Below are 23,742 nucleotides of genomic sequence, written 5' to 3' on the forward strand. Positions count from 1 at the left end.
GGATCTAGATCTTGAAGTTCTTGGTGTTCTCCTTCTTGTTCTTCCTCTCTTTTCCCTCCCTAGCATTAGTTGCTTTGGTGGGATTTGAGAGAGAAGGACTTGGGCACTCCGTGTGCCCTTGCCATTGCATTTGGTGCATCGGTTTGAGTTCTCCACGGTGATACGTGGAAGTTACAAGTTGAGAAGCTTATTACTCTTGGGTGCTTGGTACCCTTGAGCTTGTTCCTCTTGGGTGCTTGGGCACCCTAGACGGTTGGTGGTGTTCGGAGCTCAATCATTGTGGTGTAAAGCTCCGGGCAAGCGTCGGGGTCTCCAATTAGGTTGTGGAGATCTCGCCGAGCAATTTGACGGGTTCCGGTGACCGCCCCCAAGGGTTGCCAAAGTGTACGGGTTCGGTGACCGCCCACAAGGGTTGCCATTTGTACGGGTTCAGTGACCGCCCTCAAGGGTCCCTTAGTGGAATCACGGCATCTTGCATTGTGCGAGGGCGTGAGGAGATTACGGTGGCCCTAGTGGCTTCTTGGGGAGCATTGTGCCTCCACACCGCTCCAAACAGAGATTAGCATCCGCAAGGGTGTGAACTTCGGGATACATCGTCGTCTCCGCGTGCCTCGGTTATCTCTTACCCGAACCCTTTACTTATGCACTTTACTTTGTGATAGCCATATTGTTTCTTGTCATATATATCTTGCTATCACCTAAGTAGTTTTTCTTGCTTAGCATAAGTTGTTGGTGCACATAGGTGAGCCTAGTTGTTGTAGGTTTTGTGCTTGATAAATTAACCACTAGGTTTATTCCGCATTTGTTCAAGCCTCAACCGTAATTATTTTAAAGCGCCTATTCACCCCCCTCTAGGCGACATCCACGATCTTTCACACATGGTCTGGATGTCTGGCGTCGACGAAGCCGGTGGGCTGCTCACAGAACACTTGATCAGCGAGGTGGCCGTGCAAGAAGGCGTTGGAAACGTCCAACTGATGCACAGGCCAAGCTCGGGAGACGGCTAACTGAAGCACGGTGCGGATCGTGCCCGGTTTAACAATCGGGGCAAAAGTGTCGGTGAATTCCACGCCCGCACGTTGCCGAAAGCCCTGAACCACCCAACGAGATTTGTAGCACTCGAGAGTGCCATCCGGACAAGTCTTGTGCCGAAAGACCCACTTGCCCATGATGATGTTGGCATGAGGCGGCCGGGGGACGAGCTGCCAGGTGCGGTTCCGCCGGAGAGCGTCGAACTCTTCCTGCATCGCAGCGAGCCAATGAGGATCCTGGAGGGCGGCTCAAGCTGACGATTAGAGAGGAGACGACTAGACGGAAGCAACGAGAAGGTACTCATAGCTGGTATACTGCGTGCTCGGGCGGAGAGTGCCAGCCCGAGAGCGAGTCATCGGGCGGGGCAACGGGTCTGGGGCGGCGGGTGATGATGAAGAAGAGCCCGCCGCCTCCGAGGCCGTGGGCGAGGCCGCAGGTGAGGCCGCGGGGGACGCAGAGAGGGACGCCGGGGGCGCCGAGGGCGTGACGGGCGCCGGGGGGGGGGGGTGCGGCCCCTGAGGCAGCCAAACGGGGAGAAACTCGACCCGTGGCGCTGGGGGCACCCTTTTAGCCGGGAGGCGACCCAAGAGAAGCACGCGGGCGGTCGTCACCAGGAGCGGGCAATGCCACAACATCCGAAGGTACCTGCTGAAATGAAAAAACCATCTCATCAAAGTAAACGTGTCGGGAAGTGATCACCCGATGTGAGATAGGATCATAGCAGCGGTAGCCTTTGGTGTTTGGGGGATAGCCGAGAAAGATGCAGGCCAAGGACCTAGGTGCGAGCTTATGCGGAGTAGTGGAAGCGATGCTAGGGTAGCACAAGCAACCGAAAATGCGGAGCTCAGGTAGGAGGGTGGCGTGCCGAACAAAAGGTGATGAGGTGCAAAATTCCCGCGAGTGCGACAGGGACGGATGTTGATGAGTAGTGATGCGGTGGCAAGCGCGTCGGGCAAAAAACGTGGTGGCACGTTGGCGTGAAAGAGAAGCATGCGGACGCAGTCATTAAGAGTGCGAAGCACACGCTCAGCGCGGCCATTCTGTTGCGAAGTGTACGGGCAGGTGAGACGAAAAATCGTGCCGTGTGTGGCGAGAAGGTTGCGGATCGCAAGATTATCAAACTCCTTCCCGTTGTCTGTTTGCAACGCATGGATGGGACACCCAAACTGCGTGGAGACATAAGAGTAGAAAGCGGTGAGAGTGGCAATAGCATCCGAATTTCGCCGCAACGGGAAGGTCCACACATAGTGCGAAAAATCATCAAGTATAACAAGATTAAAGATAGCCCGTGGTACTTGCAATAGGAGAGGTCCAAACATTACTATGAATTAACTCAAACGGGTATGATGCAATATGCAATGAAGTACTAAAAGGAAGACGAACATGTTTGCCGAGGCGACAAGCATGACACGTGTGATCGTCGATCTTATTACACGTGAAGGAAAAACTCCGAAGAATATGACGAAGGGTGGCGGTGTTGGGATGGCCGAGACGAGCGTGCCAACGGTCCACTCCAGCGGAAAGCACCATGGGTGCAGCGACGGAGGAGGTGGATGAGTGGACCGGGTAGAGCTCGTCAGGGCTGTCACATTGGTGGAGCACCATCCGGGTATGGGCATCCTTAACAGAAAAGCCAAACATGTCAAATTCAACGGTGACGGGATTTTCACGTGTAAGAGAACGAACAGAAACAAGGTTTTAAATCATGTCAGGAGAGACAAGTACGTTAGAAAGATATAATGGCATGAAGTTAGATGGAAAAGCAACATGACCGACATGAGTAATGGGCATGGATGAACCGTTGCCCACGGTAATGCGAGCAGCAGTGTGAACGGAGTGAGCGGCAAGAAGGTTACTAGGGTTGGCGGCCATGTGAGCCGTGGCTCCGGTGTCCATGTACTAGTCGCCACCGCCAGTGTACTGCTGCGGCGTGGGGGCGGTGTGGAGGGCCCCTAGAAGCGCGGGGTCCCAAGGCGCCGGTGGAAGTGCCGGTGCCGACGGCTGCGGCTGTGGAGGCGGCACCGCGAGGAGCGGTGGGTACCCACCAGCCGAATGCAGCCCATAGGCCGAGGAGGGGCCGTAGGGCAGCGCGGGCGCGTATGGGTAAGGAGTCGCGTGAAGCGCCTAATGAGAGGCCGGGCGGGCGCCGAAGAAGCCGGGGACGGGGGCGCACGGTACGGGCATGGAGTACGCGTGAACGACCCCCGTCCAGGGGTTCTGGCTGGCCTGCCAGGGCGCCGGCGGGAGCTGCTGCTGCAGGTGGCGCGGCGCGCCACCTTGGGCGGCCGGCTGCTGCTGCTGCTGTTGCTTGCGGCCGCCGCGGCCACGGCGGCCACCGCGGCGCTCGGCGGGGGGCGGCTGTGGAGCCGGCTACTGCTGCGGGTAGGGGAACCCGGGTGGCGGCGGCGCCTGGAAGGGCCCCGGTCCAAGCCACGGCTGAGGGGCCGGGACGGTGGGCGGCGCGCCGCCGTAGGTATCGGCGGTGAGGGCCGTGTGAGTGGCCCGTGTACGCGACATCCGCATCCTCCTCTCGTCCAGCTTCAGGTACACCACGATCTTGGGGAACGTCGGGTTGGTGATGAGGGGGATGTTGGAGGCGGCGTTCCCAAAGTCGTCGTTCAGCCGGCGATGAGGTTGCTGAGAAGAAGCTCGTCGGAGACCTTCTCACTGAGGTCACAGAGCTCGTCAACAAGCTTCTTGAGGCGCATCCAATAATCGTCAACAGATGAGTCGTGCTGCTGGCACCCAAAGAACTCGCTGTGGAAGAAAACCTTGCGCTGGAGCGCGTTGTCGGTGAAGAGGCCGTTGAGCTTGGTCCAGACGGCGTGAGCGTCATTCTCGGCAGAGACCACCGTCTGGAAGAGGTCCTTCGAGATGGTGGTGTAGAACCAACGGATGAGAGTGGCGTCGATGGTCATCCACTCCTCATCGTCCTCCATGAACCGGGAATCCACGGAGCCATCAATGTGATCCTGGAGATTGTACTCACGGAACACAAGGGAGAAGTACGTTTTCCAGGCATAGTAGGTGGAGGTGAGATGATCGAGGATGACGGGAACCCGACCGAGGATGGTGAGATCGCGGATGATGACGGGGTCAGGGCCGGCGAACGGGTTGGTGCGGGTGGTGCCGGAGGAACCGGGAGAAGCCATGGGTCCGGGAGGGGAGGTGGTGCGGCGCGCGGGGAGGGCGGCGCGGCGAGGGAGAGGCGGCGCCGCGTGGCAGAGGCGACACGACGAGGGGCGGCGCTGCTAGGGTTTAGGGAGGGAAGACGAAAGCGTGTGGAGGGGGCGGCGGCGGCGCGGCGGTGTGAAGACGCGGGAGCAGTGGCAGCGTGGTGTGACAGCGGCGGCATGGTGCGGCGGCGGCAGAGGGTTAGGGTTTAGGATCGGAGGTATGATACCATGTTGGAAACCAGAGTTTTGGCAATGCGACTTGATGTATTTATCGGTGCATAGCGCACGTATGTATGGAGTACAAAGTGGGCCACAACCTCAACTATACAATGACTAGGAGGCGGGCTGAGGTATATAATATACATGCACAAAACATATGTTCAACACTCGAAATCACTAGTTGAGGAGTACTCATTGCAAAGATCACTCCAACTTCTCAGGTTGCGACAAGTGGCGTACATGCAGCACACCACTTGTCGCAACCTGGGAGTTTCCTTTTTTCCGTAGATTCGTTTATTCAAAACGTTTTATCTCTCAAACCCTGCGTCCAAATCTGAAACCGCTTTCACCGTTGGATTCCTCGCGTCGAGATCTTCAAAACTAGTCCCATGTTGATAGATTTTGACGGACTTTTCTTTCACGAAAGAACCATAAAAAAACCGGACGAAAAAACCGAACCAGGAGCACGGGTTTTTCCCTTTCTGAAAAAGGCACGCCCGTGCCTCTCACGAAATCACAACCGTTCCTCTCGCGGAAGCAAAACCGTGACTCTCGCGGAAGGAAAAAAAGAAGAGAAAACGCATTTTTTTCCGTTTCCGAAGAGGCACGACCGTGACTCTCGCGAAAGCACACCCGTGCCTCTCGCGGAAGCAAAATTGTCGTGGAATTGTCACGGCAGATGTCCTTGGTGTGAGGACTTAGTCGCGAGGCCAACGCATCTATGTGGTAGCTTGAGAGGGGTTGGGCGGAATCGAGAGACGCAACATAAGACAGGGATTTAAACAGTTTTGGGCCCCGGGAAACATCATCCGGTAATAACCCTACATGCTGTTTGAGGCTAGGTCTCATTATGATCATGAGTGAGTCGCCGGGTTGGCCGGCTCTTTGTGTCTAGCCCTAAAGATTGTTTCTTGTTGCTTGTCCCTCCTTGGGGAGCCCTGCCCCTCCTTATATATGTTGAAGGGGCGGGTTACATGTGGAGTCCTATTAGGATTAGGACTAGTCTATCTTTAATACAAACCGGATACAAGTCCAGGTCTTAACTCCTTGTAAGACAAATATTCCTCACGCCTTTCCTCTTAAACCGGCCCATCATAACATGAACCGGCCTTCTGGGCCTTGGGCCTAGTCATCTATCTGACCCATTGTCGGGGCCATCCATGAGCCGTCTGGTTCATGAGCCGCCAGACCCATGAGTCGCTAGTCCTCTGCCGGGTCATCAGTGAAATGCCAAGTCCGGCCGGGTCATACCGCGGGGTATATCCCCGACATTAGCCCCCAGTTTAATTTGGATTTATCCATGTTAAACTGATCCTGCAACATAAACACAAGAACAAATTTGACAGGTTGTGCTCCGGGTTAAATATTCTTGTAAACCGGCACCTGATCATCCTTGAGTCCTTGACATTTTCTCCTGGAATATCCGGGTCAATAGGCCAGCTTCATAACCCATTTGCTGATATTGGCTCTTGTAAATAAAGAATCCATTTGAATTGGCCTTCAATGCTCTGACTTGACAAAAATATGAGTCTCTGAAATATTCAACTGATATCCAGCCGGCTTGAAGATGTAAAACTTGCCGGTTTATGATTACCACCATTGTCGGGTTATAAAAGCTGACAATTCCGGGTCATGATTGTTGCCAACGCCGGTTCATGATTATTGATGACGCCGGGTTGTAGACACAGGGTCATAATGATTGGTGACGCCGGGTCAATCTGGTTTGCTCCAAACAGAGAATTTGAAAATATTTCTTTGATAATAATATAATACCTGTAGCCCCCAAGTCTTGAGTAGAAGAAAGTGATGGCTTAAGACTTGCTTCAATATAAATGCTGCCACTTTGAAGAAATCCATATTGTTCATCTCAGTCACTAATAAAAACTGAATACTCCATATTATGTAGCCCCCAAGTGCCGGGTTGTCATGCTTGCAGCAACCTGGGACTTGTAATTGCCTTATGCTCATATAAACTTCAACCAGCGTAGCCCCCAAGGGCCGGGTCATTATGCAATAATGAGCAGGGACTTTGTAAATATGATCATGTAAACTTGACCAGCCACGTGTAGCCCCCAAGAGCCGGGTCAGTAAGATATTACCGAACTGGGACCTTGTATATGATTCATTGATAATAACAGTATATAATATAATCCCCACCATGGGGCTTGAACCTACGTCCACGAGGTTGAGAGCTTTGTACTCTACCAACTGAATAGTGGATCGTTCAATATAATGGATTAATGCTTGTATACCTTGAATTGTTGACAGGAGCAATTGGTAGCCCCCAAGGGCCGGCTCATTATAATGTGATGAGTCGGGTCTTCAATAAGATGAGCAAAAAATGACTTTGCATTAGCCTCCAAGTACCATGGTGCCTGCTGGCAGTGACATGGGACTTGCATATTTGATGTGATCTTAATTTAAATAATGTAGCCCCCAAGTGCCGGGTCGTAAGCCTGCAGCGAGTCGGGACTATTCTTTCCGTTGTAGAATAAATCATATCCATTGATAAAATAATAGCTATTGTGCCAAAGCGACTTTGAATACCTCATTTGTTGATAAGTCAATCCGGAGTTTAAATACCCGGCGGCTCTTGGCCGATGGCGATTTAATATGCCTCCATTGTAAGCCGGAATTTGTACAACCCGACGGCTTATAGCCTTTGAGAAAATCAAGAATTGATAACCCTTTTGGGACACCAATGTCCATCTATGATGATGGGCTTGAATTTAATCATTTATGTAAGTCACAGCTCTGTAAATCCTGCAGAGTTTAAACAACATATGCCCTGGCGACTTAACGTCAAAAACTAGGGCGGGTAACCACCCAAATGTAGTCTTATCCTGCACACAAGTAGATCACAAGAACCCTTGGCGGTTTATCGCAGGGCGGGTCATAATACCTCACATATAACCACTGTGATATTGAATTTGTACTGCCGGTTTACATGACCTATGCAGTAAGGGTGATAACCCAATCTTTAGAAGCCAATACTTCCAAATATATGATGATTGTCACATGCTGGCAACTTATCTTCCAAAGCCAAGCCGGGTTTAAACAAAACCACACTTATACTTAGCTATGATAAAAAAAACTTCAAGTAAAATCCAAAAAATTGTTTGCAAAAAAAAGAGACTTCAAATATTTTGAGGCTTCTGATTCGAATACGATCAGAAAACCGTCCCAAAGGGGTTAAGCTAAGATTCGAATACGATCATATAGCCCCCAGTGGTTTTGGCGTTGCCGATCAAGAGGGTACCGACAGCTATGTTCTCTTTGGTTCGAATACGACCTATGTTTGAACAGGAAGCCCCCAAATGACCTTGAGAGTTGTTTAACGACGCTGATTCGAATACGATCCACGTCTGTTCCCAAAAGGGGTTGAGCTATGATTCGAATACGATCAAGAAGCCCCCTAGTGAGCTCGGCAGTGTGCCGATCAAGAGGGTACCGACAGTTATGTTCTCTTTGGTTCGAATACGACCTATGTTTGAACAGGAAGCCCCTAGTGATCGTGAGAATATTTAACGACTCTGATTCGAATAAGATCAGGGTCACACCTAAAGGGTTAAGCTAAATTCGAATACGATCAGCTCCCAATAGTCATTAAAGCAGGGTACCTATGTTTGGGTTGTGCTTTGTAACAGACTCTTTTTGGTCCCTTTAATTTTTCCTGAGAACTCGAACTTTGCGAGAGATAAATTCTTTTTGAACCGGAAAAACCGGATATTGAGAGTTTCAAAGCTTTGTGATAAACAAATTTACCTTGAACCGGATTTGAGAGCTTCAAAACTTTGTGGCAGATAAATTTCCCTGGAACCGGATGTTGAACCGGATTTGAGAGCTTCAAAGCTTTGCGGGAGAAAGATATCTCTTGAACCGGATTTTAAACCGTAATCTTTAGTTTGAACCGGCAATTTTTTGACGGCCTTTAAATTTCCATCAATATGGTGGTGGCCTCCGGAACCGGGTTATCCTTCCCTCCAATGACCCGGAGTTCTTGAATGCATTGAAAGCGACCAATGCTGCTGAGTCATATCATTGTAGCCCCCGAGTCTCAAGACGACTCGAGGAGTTGGCTTTGAGATTCTCCATATTGACCATAGCATAAGATGTATATTATTGATGTTGATAGCCGATGTGAATCAACAGAAGGTTGAGGTGACTGCGGCGGGTTATAATTGATTCTGTATGAGCCGTGTCAGCAACTCGGCCAATGGTCCCTTCCAACTGGTTGTTTGAAGTTAACGAAACTGTAGTGGCGGCGACTTGTGCGCCTGCCCATTTGAACCATTCAGTGCAGACGGCGGTTGATAATGCATGATAATTTGCCTCCAGTTTTGTTGGAAGAAAACCGGGCTTCCCAAGCAGTGACTCGCTCATATTCAATAAACAGCTCATGCATACAGGTGCGACCCAGTGTGGTTATATAGACCAACCCGCGAGAGACGGATGGTAAAGACGACCGTTGCATCAGAGGCGGCACAGACAGATGAGCCGGCCGTGGCGTTGTAAGCCGGTCCGGACGGGCGAATCGATCGCCGGCGCAGTAAGCCGCGCGGATGGGCGAGTCAACCACGTTGTGTTGATGTAGTGAACAATTGTCCTGTATCAAAAACCTCGCAAGCCAGAGTAATTGCTCTTTTTAAAGAAAACAATATATAATATATAAAAATTTATTGGATTGATTTCACCTGATATGTCAGGCCAGAAATTATCCACCGCGGAGTTGATGATCATCACAGTGAAGCTGAAACCAATCACGGCCGAGTCGGCCGCGGGAGCAGACAGATGAGCCGGCCGCGGCGTTGTAAGTCAGTGTGGTCGGGCGAGTCAATCGCAACATTGTAAGCCGGTGCGGATGCGTGAACCGCCACGAGGGCAGATGAAGGAGTCGTCCGTGGCGTTGTAAGGCGGCGCGGACGGATGAGTCGGCCACAGCATTGTAAGCCGGTGCGGGAGTCCGTTGAGTAAGGACGACCACCTGTGCCGATTGATGTCGGCACGCCTCCATCTCCGTGGTATAATGCCACTTTGTAATAAATAATTCTCCTGCATATATAAAACACAGCAGGGCAAAGTAGTTTTACTCGGATGAATTAATATGCACCTTTACAAATAAATAGGATAAATAGCACCTGGTATTTTTCGTCGGATGAACGTGGATAATGATACTGAGCGTAGTTAGACACAAAAGATAGTCCGTACAGATGCACGTCGTCTACGTGTTTTTCCTTTGTCCTTTTCCCCCTTCCAAAGTAATGATTGCCTGCATGTAGACTTTGATGTGTGGCGACGAGTAGCATCGGTCTTTTACCTCCGCAAACCCGTTAGGTCAGCGCTAACTGACTCGTGAACGCATCGTTGGTTCCTGTAGTACTTTTTTTGAACAAGTATACATCTGCTTGCTTGTGAACCAACTGGGTGCCGCGGGAGACAGACGGTGTGCGGAGATCTCGGCCCTGGCTTGGCGACTTGGTCGGGACAGCTTGCAGCCGCGGTGGTTCGCAACTGAGGCGGCCTGGAGGTTTGTTGCAAGGCTGCGGTGGGTAAGTTAGAGCTCCGGCGGCGGCTCTCGAGCAATTTGGAGCAGCGACCGGTGGAAGCGAGGCGCAACGGCGGGTCAGCCTCTCAGCCGGAGGAGTGAGGCGCGGCGGGTTGGATCGAGGCCACGGGCGGCCGGCTCGACGGCTTGACGGAGACCGCGGAAGCGAGGCATATAGAGCACGGAGCGATCCGGCAGCAGAGCTCGGAGATAGTCCTTGACGGGGCCGCGAGTGCCGAGGTGGAGGCAGAGATGGTGTTTCGGAGCGGCTGCGTATGGTAGATGCAAGTCGCCCTGGCACCTGTCAAAATTTGTTCTCTGTTTTCCTCAAGCGTTGGTTTATGGCAAATACCAATCTCGTGCTTGCTGTGGAGATTCGGCAGGCTGCCGACCACATACGGCATAGTTTAAACAGCCGCTGATTGAGACCTGAAACGCCAGGTAGTCATCTAAACGGGATCTTAGCTCCGAACCTCATACGACGCAGTCAGACGGTCGGACACGGAGAGCCCTCGCACCTTTGATTTGATGATCCAGTATTAGTACCAGTATCTAGCACCATGTTGATTTATGTGATGGCTTGATGGATCAGTAGATGTAGTGCTCAACAGCCATTGAAGGATTTATAAATATGAAATATAGTACTCTAGTAGGTATTGCCTCCACATGAGTAGTACTAGTAGATGAACGTGCTTTTGGTTTTCACACGATGGGAATATCACAAACATCCACGAATCGATGCCTCGGGACCTGTTGCATGTCCGATCAGCAAAATAGATGTATAGTAGAAACCGTCTCGGCGACTTAATGATCTGATGGTGTTGCAGCGGAAATTAATCAGTTTAGATGGATCGCCTCGTCGCGCATGACAGTGCACACAGATGCAATCCTAACTCTCATCTTGATCCAATCTCGTATATGACGTCCCGACTATTCGTCAACAACGTGGATCCTTCTATGCCAGCGGCAGAAAATTTCACAGAGACCACATGGAATCTGTTTGCTTGATGTGGAGCTTTCAGTTCCGGCTCTTCATGATCCGGATGATCGCGAACTTCTCGAACCCTAGGAGAGATCCCTCCAAGAACTCATCACCACCGTGCGCAGGCCCCACGGTGGGCGCCAATTGTCGTGGAATTTTCACGGCAGATGTCCTTGGTGTGAGGACTTAGTCGCGAGGCCAACGCATCTATGTGGTAGCTTGAGAGGGGTTGGGCGGAATCGAGAGACGCAACATAAGACAGGGATTTAGACAGCTTCGGGCCCCGGGAAACATCATCCGGTAATAACCCTACATGCTGTTTGAGGCTAGGTCTCATTATGATCATGAGTGAGTCGCCGGGTTGGCCGGCTCTTTGTGTCTAGCCCTAAAGATTGTTTCTTGTTGCTTGTCCCTCCTTGGGGAGCCCTGCCCCTCCTTATATATGTTGAAGGGGCGGGTTACATGTGGAGTCCTATTAGGATTAGGACTAGTCTATCTTTAATACAAACCGGATACAAGTCCAGGTCTTAACTCCTTGTAAGACAAATATTCCTCACGCCTTTCCTCTTAAACCGGCCCATCATAACATGAACCGGCCTTCTGGGCCTTGGGCCTAGTCATCTATCTGACCCGTTGTCGGGGCCATCCATGAGTCGTCTGGTTCATGAGCCGCCAGACCCATGAGTCGCTAGTCCTCCGCCGGGTCATCAGTGAAATGCCAAGTCCGGCCGGGTCATACTTCCGGCCGGGTCATACCGCGGGGTATATCCCCGACAAAAAGGTGACTCTCGCGAAAGGAAAAAAAAACAGAAAACGCGTTTTTTTTTCGTTTCCGAGAGGCACGGCCCGTGACTCTCGCGAAAGCACAATTGTGTCTCTCACGGAAGCAAAACCGTGACTCTCGCGAAAGGAAAAATAAAAACAGAAAACACGTTTTTTTTTTCGTTTGCGAGAGGCACGGCCGTGACTCTCGCGAAAGCACACCCGTGTATCTCGCGGAAGCAAAACCGTGACTCTCGCGAAAGGAAAAAAATAGAAAACACGTTTTTTTTCGTTTCCGAGAGGCACGGCCGTGACTCTCGCGAGAGCACAACCGTGCCTCTCGCGGAAGCAAAACCGTGACTCTCGCGGAAGGGAAAAAATAGAAAACGCATTTTTTCGCTTTCAAGAGGCACGGTCGTGACTCCCGCGAAAGCAAAACCGTGCCTCTCGCGGAAGCAAAACCGTGACTCTCGCGAAAGGGAAAAAAAATAAAAAAGGGTTTTTTATGCAATTTTTTTTTCAAATTTTTTTTGTCGAAGAGCTAAGGAAGACCGGTGGGAAACTAAAACGTCAAAAAAGACCAGAAAAAACCGTTTAAATAGCCGAAAACGCGTGCGGGAAAAAAATCCGGAAGAAGCACCCAAAACGCGACACGTGGCGAATGGCTGAGAGCGCGCCAAGTGACGCTAATCCTTACGAGGCTCCCGAAGGAGCGCTCGTTAGCTCGTTAACAGTGGCCCCCCCTTCATGTGGACGCTAGAAGAGGAGAAGCAAAAGGGTCGGGATGATGATGGACCGCTACGAGGCCCACACATACTCGAATGGGTACTCACCCAAATCACTCATGTAGTGGCCCTGTGCTATCTTTTCGGTGATTCTAAAGAAAAAAGATTGTTGGTTTTGTTAACGAAAATACACAAGAGCTCTTGGGTGCTGCACCTCCTATATGAATATTAAATATAAAAAATACAAATAAAATTTAAAAAAACTTGAAATTTGTGGATTTTAAATCTAGGTGCCCAATCTAGTCCTGTGTGAATTTCGTGAAAAAAATATCAGAAAAAGTATCCGCGACGAAGAAAATATAGTCCGACCTGATCCATCCAAATAGTTCTTTTTTTATAGATAGGACTTTTTTGTCTTTTTATTGAGAATGCGTTTCCTGCTATTTTTTCACATAACTTCACATGGGAGTAGATTGGACACCCAGGTTTGATATCTGAAGATTCTAGATTTTTTTTAATTTTCCTAGTTTATTTTTTGAATTTAATAATCATATAGGGAGGTGGAGCACCCAAGTGCTTCAGATCCTCTTTTGTTTTCTTGATCCCATTTTTTATTCTAGTAGAAAGAAGATAAACACATTATTTGATTGTTCAAAAGGAGGATGATCTGTCTCCCGCGGGCGATGATGCATGCAATCATATATGATTTATTATTAAAAACAACGCTAGGCAATGCCAAGCATGATACAAAACAAATATATTCTCTACTTTTTCTCTATCTCTACTACTTAAAAAAATATAAGGTTCCGTGTTTCACTTTTCTTTCCACCACCTCTTCGTCCTACCTTCCTCATATGATAATCAATCACTCAAGTACGTACGTTCTTTCCTCCTTCCCTTATTTCTTTTGATTTTCCCTCCCACCTCTGATTTTTTCTACTGGTTTTCGTTGAAAATTTATAGATTTACCAAAAGAAATCATGTTTTCTTTGGTAAGTGAATAAATATTGCCTCATTTTCAAGGAATGATGATTCAGTTGATAGTTATAAACTCCAGCTTTTTGTACGTAATCACGTTAATGATAAAATGGCAAGTAAACTACGGTGATTGCGAATGAAACAAATGTATTTGTACCCCATTGTAACACATGGGCAATTATCTAGTCAACGAAAAAAAGATAAACAAACCATTGCAAGTCGTCAAGCCATAGCCGCTAGGAGATGGGCAGCACCACAATACCATTGTCAGTTTTCATGCCAATTTCCCTCACCTTGTTGGCTCTCCGGTGATATGACACCCAAGACCATCTTGTGGTCTATGGGTATGTTTTCTCGCATATTAGGGCTGAATGTTCTTGTGGCAACATCTAGACGACAAATATACCTATGTACGAAATAATAGTCTTCCTACTCTGACCCCATCCTAGTGTGGACATTGCAACTAGCTTCATGTGGCTAGAAGTGCTTTGGTCACACTACCATGGGACCAACTTGTGATCCAATAGATAGTCGTCCGACACTCCTTATAAACTTGGTAGTGATCACAACGACAATGACTTTAGTTTGTTTTGGTCAAGACTCTGTTATTTCTTCCCTTCATTCTCCTATTTTTTTTCCAATGGTTCGATATGAATCGTCAGTTTGGCATCTTGTCTTATAGGCTCCTCAAGTCCTTAGAGGTTAATCCGGCTTGTGCATTTTTTGCAGCTTCTTCATAAAAGATTTGGAAGAGCATCGATATGCTAAGGATGAAGATCATAACTTCATATAACCTTTTGTTTTATCACGGGGTCTGTTGCTCACGTTTGTTTAGTTATTCTCATCCAATGGTTATATCTTTCTTCAATAAATATAGGCCTGATTGAGTTGCATCTTTCCGAAATACACCACATTATGCGAGGGCCAATCTCTTGTGTGTGGAAAATATTAATTAATTATTTTAATATTACGAAGACATGTTTCTCCCATTTACTGCTTCATTGCAAAATACACCAGATTCTAGACATGGACGCATACCTATAAGCATAACTTGAACTCTATTTTGTATACGATTATATATGTTTCTAAGAATAACAAAAAATGATTCTGAAACAAATTTCACAGAAAATATAATGATATTGAATTAATTTTCTAAATAGTGTCTTTATGCATTCAAGTGTGGAGTTGCGAGGACACCGACCAAACTAATTCAAAATCCATAAGCATGTAAGATCATTTGTTGGGGGTTAGTTGTGTGCTTGCTAGCATTGCTCTACAACTCAACTTGTCTCTATCACTATGCGCATGGCCATGTAGAGCATTCCATACTTTCCGCTCATATCGTCATTGAAAACATTGTTGGCTTGCACTGAGGTTCTTGCTTGCACTGACACTCCTTCAAGCCTTGCATTCTAGCAATTAACGCTCATTTATGTACTTCTTTATTAACGTTCATGGTAGTGCCTAGTCACTCATCAACCCTTTTTTTGAGTTTTGCCACTCTGAAATTTGTATGCCACCAATAGTCCTTATTGCCTACAGAGTATAAGATGGTAGGGTAAAACTTTCCATAGAGGCTGCATTTTTTTAGAGGGCCTCAATCAAGTATCTGTCCATTGTATCTGTCATGTGTGTTATGAGGACCAAATAACATTTCTAAATCAACCTTAATATGTAATTTTCGTTTACAAAAGTCCAAGTAAGCATGAACATGTACACTTATAAATATTTGTCTTCCAAGATCTGTCTAAGCGCAACTACCAACTATGATATTCTTACTTACGGTCATTAAGATCTAACATGTTTGTTCTTAGTTGGGCTATATAGATATGACAGTTTATAATTTGTTTAGGCATGGTATGAAGATCTAATGGATGCAATCTGTTAGGTACAATCATGAATATCTAACGGATGCGAACTATTTAAGTAGATCTAACTAATGTGCTCTAGGTACACTTATCTAGATCTAGCGGTTGTTTATATCCTAATAGAGAGATGATCCACTAGATCGACGAGTGGGTGTTTTACATTTTTAATAGAATTTCAAGCATATCCCTATTATTTTCTATAAAATTCTTTTACTATATAATAGATAAATTAGTCGATTAGCCAAAGGCCCCAAACTCTAATCGGTTCCATCACATCCAACCCCCTACAAGGACACTAGAGAATGCCACAACCAGAGGTCTCTCAGTGGACAATGGTGGTTGGGGCTCTCATGTTTCTCCTGTCGTGGTGGTTGCCCTTCACGGATGATGGCAATCAAGCACCTCTGTCGCCGCTGAACGGTGCCACGTGACCATCGTCCTTAGAGTCAACAATGATGATGAGGAATCATGGTTCTCGTGGAGGCATATTGAGTTGTCTACCTACCTTGAACCTAGGTGAAAACCCTAGGACCGACTTGTCGGACTAGGTAGTGGACACACTTCGATGTCGCGGGCTTCCTGGAGGCATTGGCGACGATGGCCTAATAATGTTTTGTGGCATGGCGACTGAACATGAAGCACAATTTTTTGCAGGCGAGCGCATGTGCTATTTTTAGAGATGGCATTAAAGGAAACTTGCCAAGTCGAAGACTTTTGTCGTAGACTTCTTTTTATGCAAGAATTAATAAACTTCATGATAGGTGTTTTCATTCATGTTATATGTAGCATCTAGCTTTTCTTAGCACATTTTACCATAGTGATCATTTTTGTTGTTTGTAATAAATAGTTGTGTGCATCCTCGTTGATGCAAAGGCCGGGTGCAATAGAACTTCTAATGTCCAAAGTAATATCCTTACATCATTTCGTTGCTAAAAGAAACAAATGAAAGTTAGGACTTTTTTTTGTTTGGTGTGATCGAATGAGTGATACATACAACGAAATAATATCTTACAGGTGGATATATAAAGAAGATATTTTGTCTTGGCAAACATTTTTTTTGCGGGTTGTTTTGGCAAACATGACTAGATGTTCCAATGGTAAACCTCCCAGAGCAGCGTGAAGTAGTGCAACGCATGTTAATGATTGGTTAGCAAGAGTATATAAATGTTGTACAACGTACTGTGTGGCAAGCAGCATGTGACTATGACATGACGCGCCGGCCTAACCTTTTGGAATTAGAGCAAAAAGGCCGACCATATTGATACACTCGACCCCATATGAACCCTATATAATTGGTAGCTAGGACAGTGGCCATGCCTGAATAGCCGTTGGATCGGCAGACTACGCCGTGTTGTACTGTCAGTGTATGTGCATGTCACGCCTCACCATCCATATAACAAACCCCAATACATGGTCGACATAAAATTAATTGCTCGCACACACGTACTAACAAAAAACCAACAGGGTCCTCCCCATCACATGAAACAAGGAGCCAACTCAAATGCATGTATTGCTCGTCGTGTAACGACATATAAATCAGCAGTCTCCCTGCTCCCAAAGGAAAAAAGAAAAGCAGCGGCGACGTACGTGGCTCATATTTTTGTAATGCCGGCCAGGACATCCACGTCAAGATCGATGACTATCCAGCTAACGATTTGAAAAGTAACTAGCGCCGCCATAATAGGACAACCTGCTGATAGAAGGTTAGATTATTTGTCACAAGACACACCATGCATTAATCAAACATATCAGAGGACTAGAAAACATTAGGATATGATATGATGATCATTTTTCTATTGCTAAAGAATGTGTGCATGTCTACTGATCCAGGGTAAAAATGCACTCTGGTTTTGACACCCGCCGTTCAGAGGTTTACGTACAGCTCCATAAGTTACAAGGTCTTAACTCCTACGTGTAGGTACGTACCAACCCATGCAGTCAGAGTCTACTGCGCATCTTTTATATCGCATGTCTCCTGTCAGTGACTCAGCCACACACATAGCCGGTGGAGTATTGTTAATTTTCACCATGCATATAGCTGTGTGCTCCTAGCAATGGAGCATAGTACAGTATGAAATTTTGAAATGATGCACGGCACGCCCTAGGCCAACACACACGAGAGCAAGCAAGCAAGCAAGCAGTCACAGAGAAATTTCCAAATCTTGGGCAGCGCATTTAACTCAACCACCCCCCCACCGGCTGCCGCGCGCGCGCGTCTCTCCCCATTTCTAGGGTTTCACGGCCTCTCCTACGCTATCGGCGGTCCAGATGGCGACGGACGGCCGGATGGAGCCCGGAGCCTTCGCCGCAGCGGGCGCGGCTGTAGGTCCGACCCTCTGTGGCCGTGTTCTTGTCACCATTCACCCCGTTCTTTAATGCCTTCTCTTTTCTCCATGTGGCCTTGCCGGTGGTCGCTTGAATGCGTGCGTTTGCGCGCCCTGTGTCACTGACAGGTGGGCACGAAGAGCGCCCCGAACGCTGTACGGCCCACGCCTCAGTCGCTGTGCAGCGCACCATTCCTCAATGAATGCACGTTGGTGGGTATTTACTCTGTTGAATATGTTGGTGACTCCGAAAAAGAAATGATTTGCGTGATGATGTGGGTAATCATTCACACATCATGAGCGGCCTCCCACACTGGACCATGTCGCCGTGTGTCTATACATACCCGGCCTCCTCACCCACAGCCTCCTGCAAGTTGCATAGCGAGAGAGTTGCATGAGAGAGGGTGAGGAGGCTAGAGGTAGAGGATGAGAGGATATGAAGCTATTTTGCTTCTGGGTGGAATGTTGTCTGGTTCAAGGTCTCGCTCTGGTTTGAGGATGGAAACCTTTCATTTCTCTCAGCTTCCTGCGATCTCGGACCAGGCTTCATTCCCCTCAGAGATAGCTTCAACCATGAGATCTAGATATAGTAGCCAGCCAAGATTGTTCTATGTGATGTTTCTTGGGTAGTTTATTCTTCTGAACCATTTCAAGTTTATGTCGAGGAGATTGTTGTGTGAAGTTTCTTGTGTAGGGTGTGGGGGGGGGGGGGGGGGGGGGGTGAGCGAGAGTTTGTTTCCTGTTCTTCCCCTTTTCTTCTTGCACTTCACAGTGCTTTATTTGTTTCTTACGTATGTTTGGTGAGGACCGAGGTTGCTCTTACACTTCCCCTGCGTTTTTTGTTTGTTTGTTTACGTTTAGTCGGAACGGAGGAAGTTCTTACACACTTGACTGCACTATTTTTGTCCGTCTGTTGGGAGAACCGAGAAAGGTTGAAGATTGCTGTAATGATGGCTTGGCTTTGACTCCGCTCTTTCCCATGTCTCTGGCATGCAGCAGCTAGAAAGTTTCATCATTGCCTCGTGATTGGGAGGGTCGTCTTCGCTTTCTCTCTCCTCTCCCTCCTTTCTCTCCTCTTTATCCAGATCTGAGATCACCAACTTGATTGCTCTCTTTGCTTCCGGGAATCCATCTGCCTTTGGAGTGAGGTTTTTGTTGGTTTTGATTCTTCCAAGCAGCTAGCCACTGCTCTAGATGCAGATCCGTACGTAGATTTTCCTTCAGTGATGTTAGTAGGTCTTGACTCTTGAGAGCATATGGTGCATGTATGTTTTCAGTGCAAGATTCATACTACTAGTATGTTTCTGGAGCTCAATTCATATGGATGTATATGTATGTTGGTGTGTTTTTTCTTTGCAGGTGCAGTATATATCAGGCCGGTGTCTTGATGTGCTTAAGACCTGTGAGCTTCTTTAATGTGCTATCATTGCATCATTAGCAGTTCAATTTATCTTTTACCTTCAGGGTTTAGGGATGGATCTGCATCAAAAGAATGAAGTAGCTAGCCGGAACTCGGAAGAAATTGTGATGTAGTATTGAGTTGTGTTGTACTATGCTGTTGTAAGCTGCCATGATCATTTGCTAGTAATCATGATACATTGATACTTCGATCGTTTGGGCAAAAGTAAACTTTGTACGTATGGACGTACCGTACAATGTTATGAGAGAAGCATTGTCCTTTTGTCTACCATGTATTTAAGAATTTGGTATCTTCTGTGTTGTAGCTCTGCTCCAGTTTTGTCACAATGTTTCTCTCATAACTGAGTATAATCATGTTCTCGCATTTCCTGAATTTCTAACTTACGGAATCATTGCTTGGAGAAATCCCATAAATCCTGAGCAACAGTTTCCAATCAATTTTTTGTTGTGTCATGTTCAGTGTATGCGGCCTGGCTACCCGCATGATCTGCTCTGGTCCTTTGTTCGCTGTTCATCGTGCGATTTTCTTCGTATGGATCTCCATTTGTCTCAACTTAATTAATCTCAAGATATGTATATATTTCTGTATATCATCTTCATAAATAAATAACATCCGGCGAACTGATGGTTACCTTACATCCACGAAAGGCTTATTTAGATCTACATGCGCTAGCTCTTGCTACATGCACAGGATTTTGTATAGGATAATTTGTGTCATTGTGTGTTATGTCAGCATGTGAAGGAAGTTGTACGTACGTCAGCTTCTGCAATAACACATATCTGAAAGAGGCCAATTTAACTAACCAAATGGTGCTTTTCGAGTATTGAACCACAAACTTCAAGGTGAAAAGCCGGTCTAATATTTTTTGCTTGTACCTGGTAATTGGGGTGTTCACATGTCGTTCACTTGGTGAAGACATTGCTTAGAGATTGCTCGGACTTGCTCCCAAGGGTGCAAACCCATGATTTGGCATTCAGTAGTTGGAATGGCGCAAGCACATTGGTTTGGGAGAACCTTTCTCTTGGAGTGTTGGTTGATGTTTGTTGTTGTGTGTCATTGGTCGCTTCAGCATAACATTTATTGTGTCATGTCTTTTTTAGTTTGGTTGTGACATCCTTGATTTCTCGACTAGGACTAGGTCTAGAACTGCATTTGTGGTGTCATGTTTGTTATTTTTGTTTTATTAGTAGTTTGGTTGTGGCATCCTTGCTTTCTCGCTAGGACTAGGTCTTGATATTGAGTTGTTGTGTAGGTCGTGTGTGCTTTGATATCAGTTTTGTATTACTATAAAATCTTTTAAGAAAGCTATTGCTATTATATTTTTATTAAGATAAAAAAGCTAAAGAAACTGTGTTCGTCAAACTGATCACATCCACAATTAATTTTTGTTTGACATACTCTTTACATCCACTAACCAAAAAGTCACTCTTAAATTAACAAAATTGTGGCAGACATCAAACACAGCTCGCAACAAAATATAGCAAGAACTTGCTTTTAGAATTAACTGTGTAACAGTAACCAAGCTCAGGCACGGGGCATCACTACTGAAATGTCGTTATAAGCCGAGTAACAGAACTCGGAGAAAACCCAAAAACACTCGGCAAAGGCTTTGCTGAGTGTTGTACTCGACAAATGCATTGCCAAGTGTTGCACCCGGCATACCCCCTTCAGGCAAAGCGGGCTATGCCAAGTTCCTTCCGTTTGGCACTTGATAAAGAGATCTCATGAAGACTACTAATCTTGCTCACTCGCCCCGGACATACCATTGGAATCTCCTAAATTCAGCCCATATCATTTTCTTGCGGAAGAAGGATGCTCCCGAAAGCTCCCTTGATTACATGCTAGTAAGTTTGAAGCATAGCATTGCCAAGATCCTTTGCAAGCTACTGGCTAATAGGCTTGCCCTAGAGCATGATTCCTTGTATCGCATTCCCAGAGCGCTTTCATTAAGAAGAGATGTATTCAGGGCATGTTCCTTTATGTGCACAATATTATGATAGAGGCCAAGACAAAAAGAAGCCAATAATTTTCCTCAAGCTTAACATTGCCAAAGTGTTTGATTCACTTGGTTGGGGATATCTTTTGGAGGCCTTGTTTGTTTTCAGTTTTGGTCAGCTTTGGAAAGTCATCGTATCTGCATGAGCTCTTCTTCTTCCAGAATTTTGCTTAATGGCACTCATGGAACCTTCAGGCACATGCCTAGACTTAGATAGGGGATCCCTAGTCTCCAATGTTGTCCATTTTGGCTATGGAACCCCTTCCTAGACCGATGGATCTTGCCACAGAATGTGATGCTTTATCCCAGCTTGGGCCTAAGGCTACCAGACTTCAAACAAGCTTATATGCGGATGGTGTGGCATTATTATAAACCATATCAAGGAGGATGTGGTAGCGGTCAGAGCAATTTTGGAGAAATGGTGATGCCTTTGGACTAAAGATCAGTGCTAAGAAATGCATTGCATATCCGGTTTAGGTGTGAGGAGCTTGATTTCCAGGGCATCATCCAGGATTTTGGTGGGATGATGGGCTTTGTCGCTGAGGGAGTCCTGGACTAAGGGGTCCTCGGGCGTCCGGCCTGTTAGCCCTGGGCCGGACTGATGGGCTATGAAGATACGAAGACCGAAGACTGCACCCGTGTACGGATGGGACTCTCCTTGGCGTGGAAGACAAGCTTGGCGACCGAATATGTAGATTCCTTTCTTTGTAACCGACCTTGTGTAACCCTAGATCCTCCCGGTGTCTATATAAACCGGAGGACTTAGTCCGGAGGGGGAGATACTCATTACCATAGTCATACAGGCTAGACTTCTAGGGTTTAGCCATCTACGATCTCGTGGTAGATCAACTCTTGTAATACTCATATTCATCAAGATCAATCAAGCAGGAAGTAGGGTATTACCTCCATAGAGAGGGCCCGAACCTGGGTAAACATCGTGTCCCCCGTCTCCTGTTACCATCGACCTTAGACGCACAGTTCGGGACCCCCTACCCGAGATCCGCCGGTTTTGACACCGACATTGGTGCTTTCATTGAGAGTTCCACTGTGCCGTCCCCAAAAGGTTCGATGGTCCCTTCAATCTTCAACAATGACGCTGTCCAAGGAGAAACCTTCCTCCCCGGACAGATCTTCGTGTTCGGCGGCTTCGCGCTGCGGGCCAACTCGTTTGGCCACCTGGAGCAGATCGATAGCTACGCCCCTGGCCATCAGGTCAGATTTGGGTGCTTGAATTACGTTGCGGACATCCGTGGAGATTTGATCTTCGCCGGATTTGAGACCGCGGCGGCCGCTCCTGGTCACCTTGACGAACATGACCTAAATCTGTCGTCAGACCGCATCCAGGAGATAGCTCCTGTAACCACTCTGGCCTTAGATCCAGATCACACTGCGGCATCCAAGGATTGGAGGCTCAACCCCACCACAGAGGCCACAGATTCCCCAGCTTTGGAGCAGCACATGGACTTAACCTCACACAATACTCGTGTCACCGAAACTCCGGACTCTTCTCCGGGTATAAGTTCCGAACCATGTGAGTCCGCGGATGCCGAACTTGATCGCTTATCGATCTTCGAGTTCAGCGCCGCAGACATCTTCCAGCACTCGCCCTTGGGCGATGTGCTGAACTCATTAAAGAACTTGTCCCTGGCCGGGGACTCACAGCCGAACTATGTTCGGTACGAACTAGAGGCTGATAATGGAGAATTTTGCTTCCCACCCGCCACCCACTTCATAGCCACGGTTGAGGATTTAACCGACACGCTTGATTACGGCTCCGAAGACATCGACGGTATGGACGACGATGCTGATGAAGAGCAAGACCAAAATCTGCCATATACTGGACACTGGATGGCGACTTCTTCATACGATGTGTACATGGTGGATAACCCAAAACAACCAACGACGATGACAAAGAAAATTCAGTCGAGAATAAACCTCCTGAGACACAGCAAAAATGCCGGCGTCCTCGGCGCCGCTCTAAGTCACGTCGTTCAAAAGACAGCAATGCTGGCATCGGTGAAAAGAATACTCCGGACGATGCCGAAAACAATGAAGACCTCGCTAAGGTAACATCCGAACAGGAGGAGCAAGAAAACGGGCAAGCTAGCCCCGACGAACAGTCCAGGCCCAACGACTCGGAGGACGGTAGTTACCGTCCGCTCTACGAGGATGAGGAAAGCCTCGGCAACGAAGATTTCATCGTGCCTGAGGAACCTCTCGAGTAGGAGCGCTTCAAGCGCCAGCTAATAGCCACCGCAAGGAGCCTGAAAACGAAGCAGCAGCAGCTTCAAGCTGACCAAGATCTGCTCGTCGACAAATGGACTGATGTCCTGGCAGCCGAAGAACAAGGCCTCAGACGCCCAGCCAAGAGTTACCCGAAGCGAAGGTTGCTACCTCAGTTCGATGAAGAGGCATCAGAGCCCATACTTCCCTCGCGTAATGCGGCCGACCGAGCACTACGCGGTCGGGACAGTGCGGCGGACCGACCACCTCGTGGTCGGGATAGAGCGGCAACTCAAGCCGAACAGCAGCCCGCCCCGCCGCCACGAAAAAACAGAGACAAAACAGTTCGGGGTCATACATAAGACCTCCGGCAAACCCTGGATAGTAGAGCAGGATATACCCGATCGATCTACGGATCGCGAGGATGTTCCTCGACACGTGATGATGGCTACCTATTCGGACATGACAAACCTAGTCACACCCGACCCGACA

Source organism: Triticum aestivum, chromosome 1D, assembly GCF_018294505.1.
Source record: "Triticum aestivum cultivar Chinese Spring chromosome 1D, IWGSC CS RefSeq v2.1, whole genome shotgun sequence".
Classification (NCBI taxonomy): Eukaryota; Viridiplantae; Streptophyta; class Magnoliopsida; order Poales; family Poaceae; genus Triticum; species Triticum aestivum.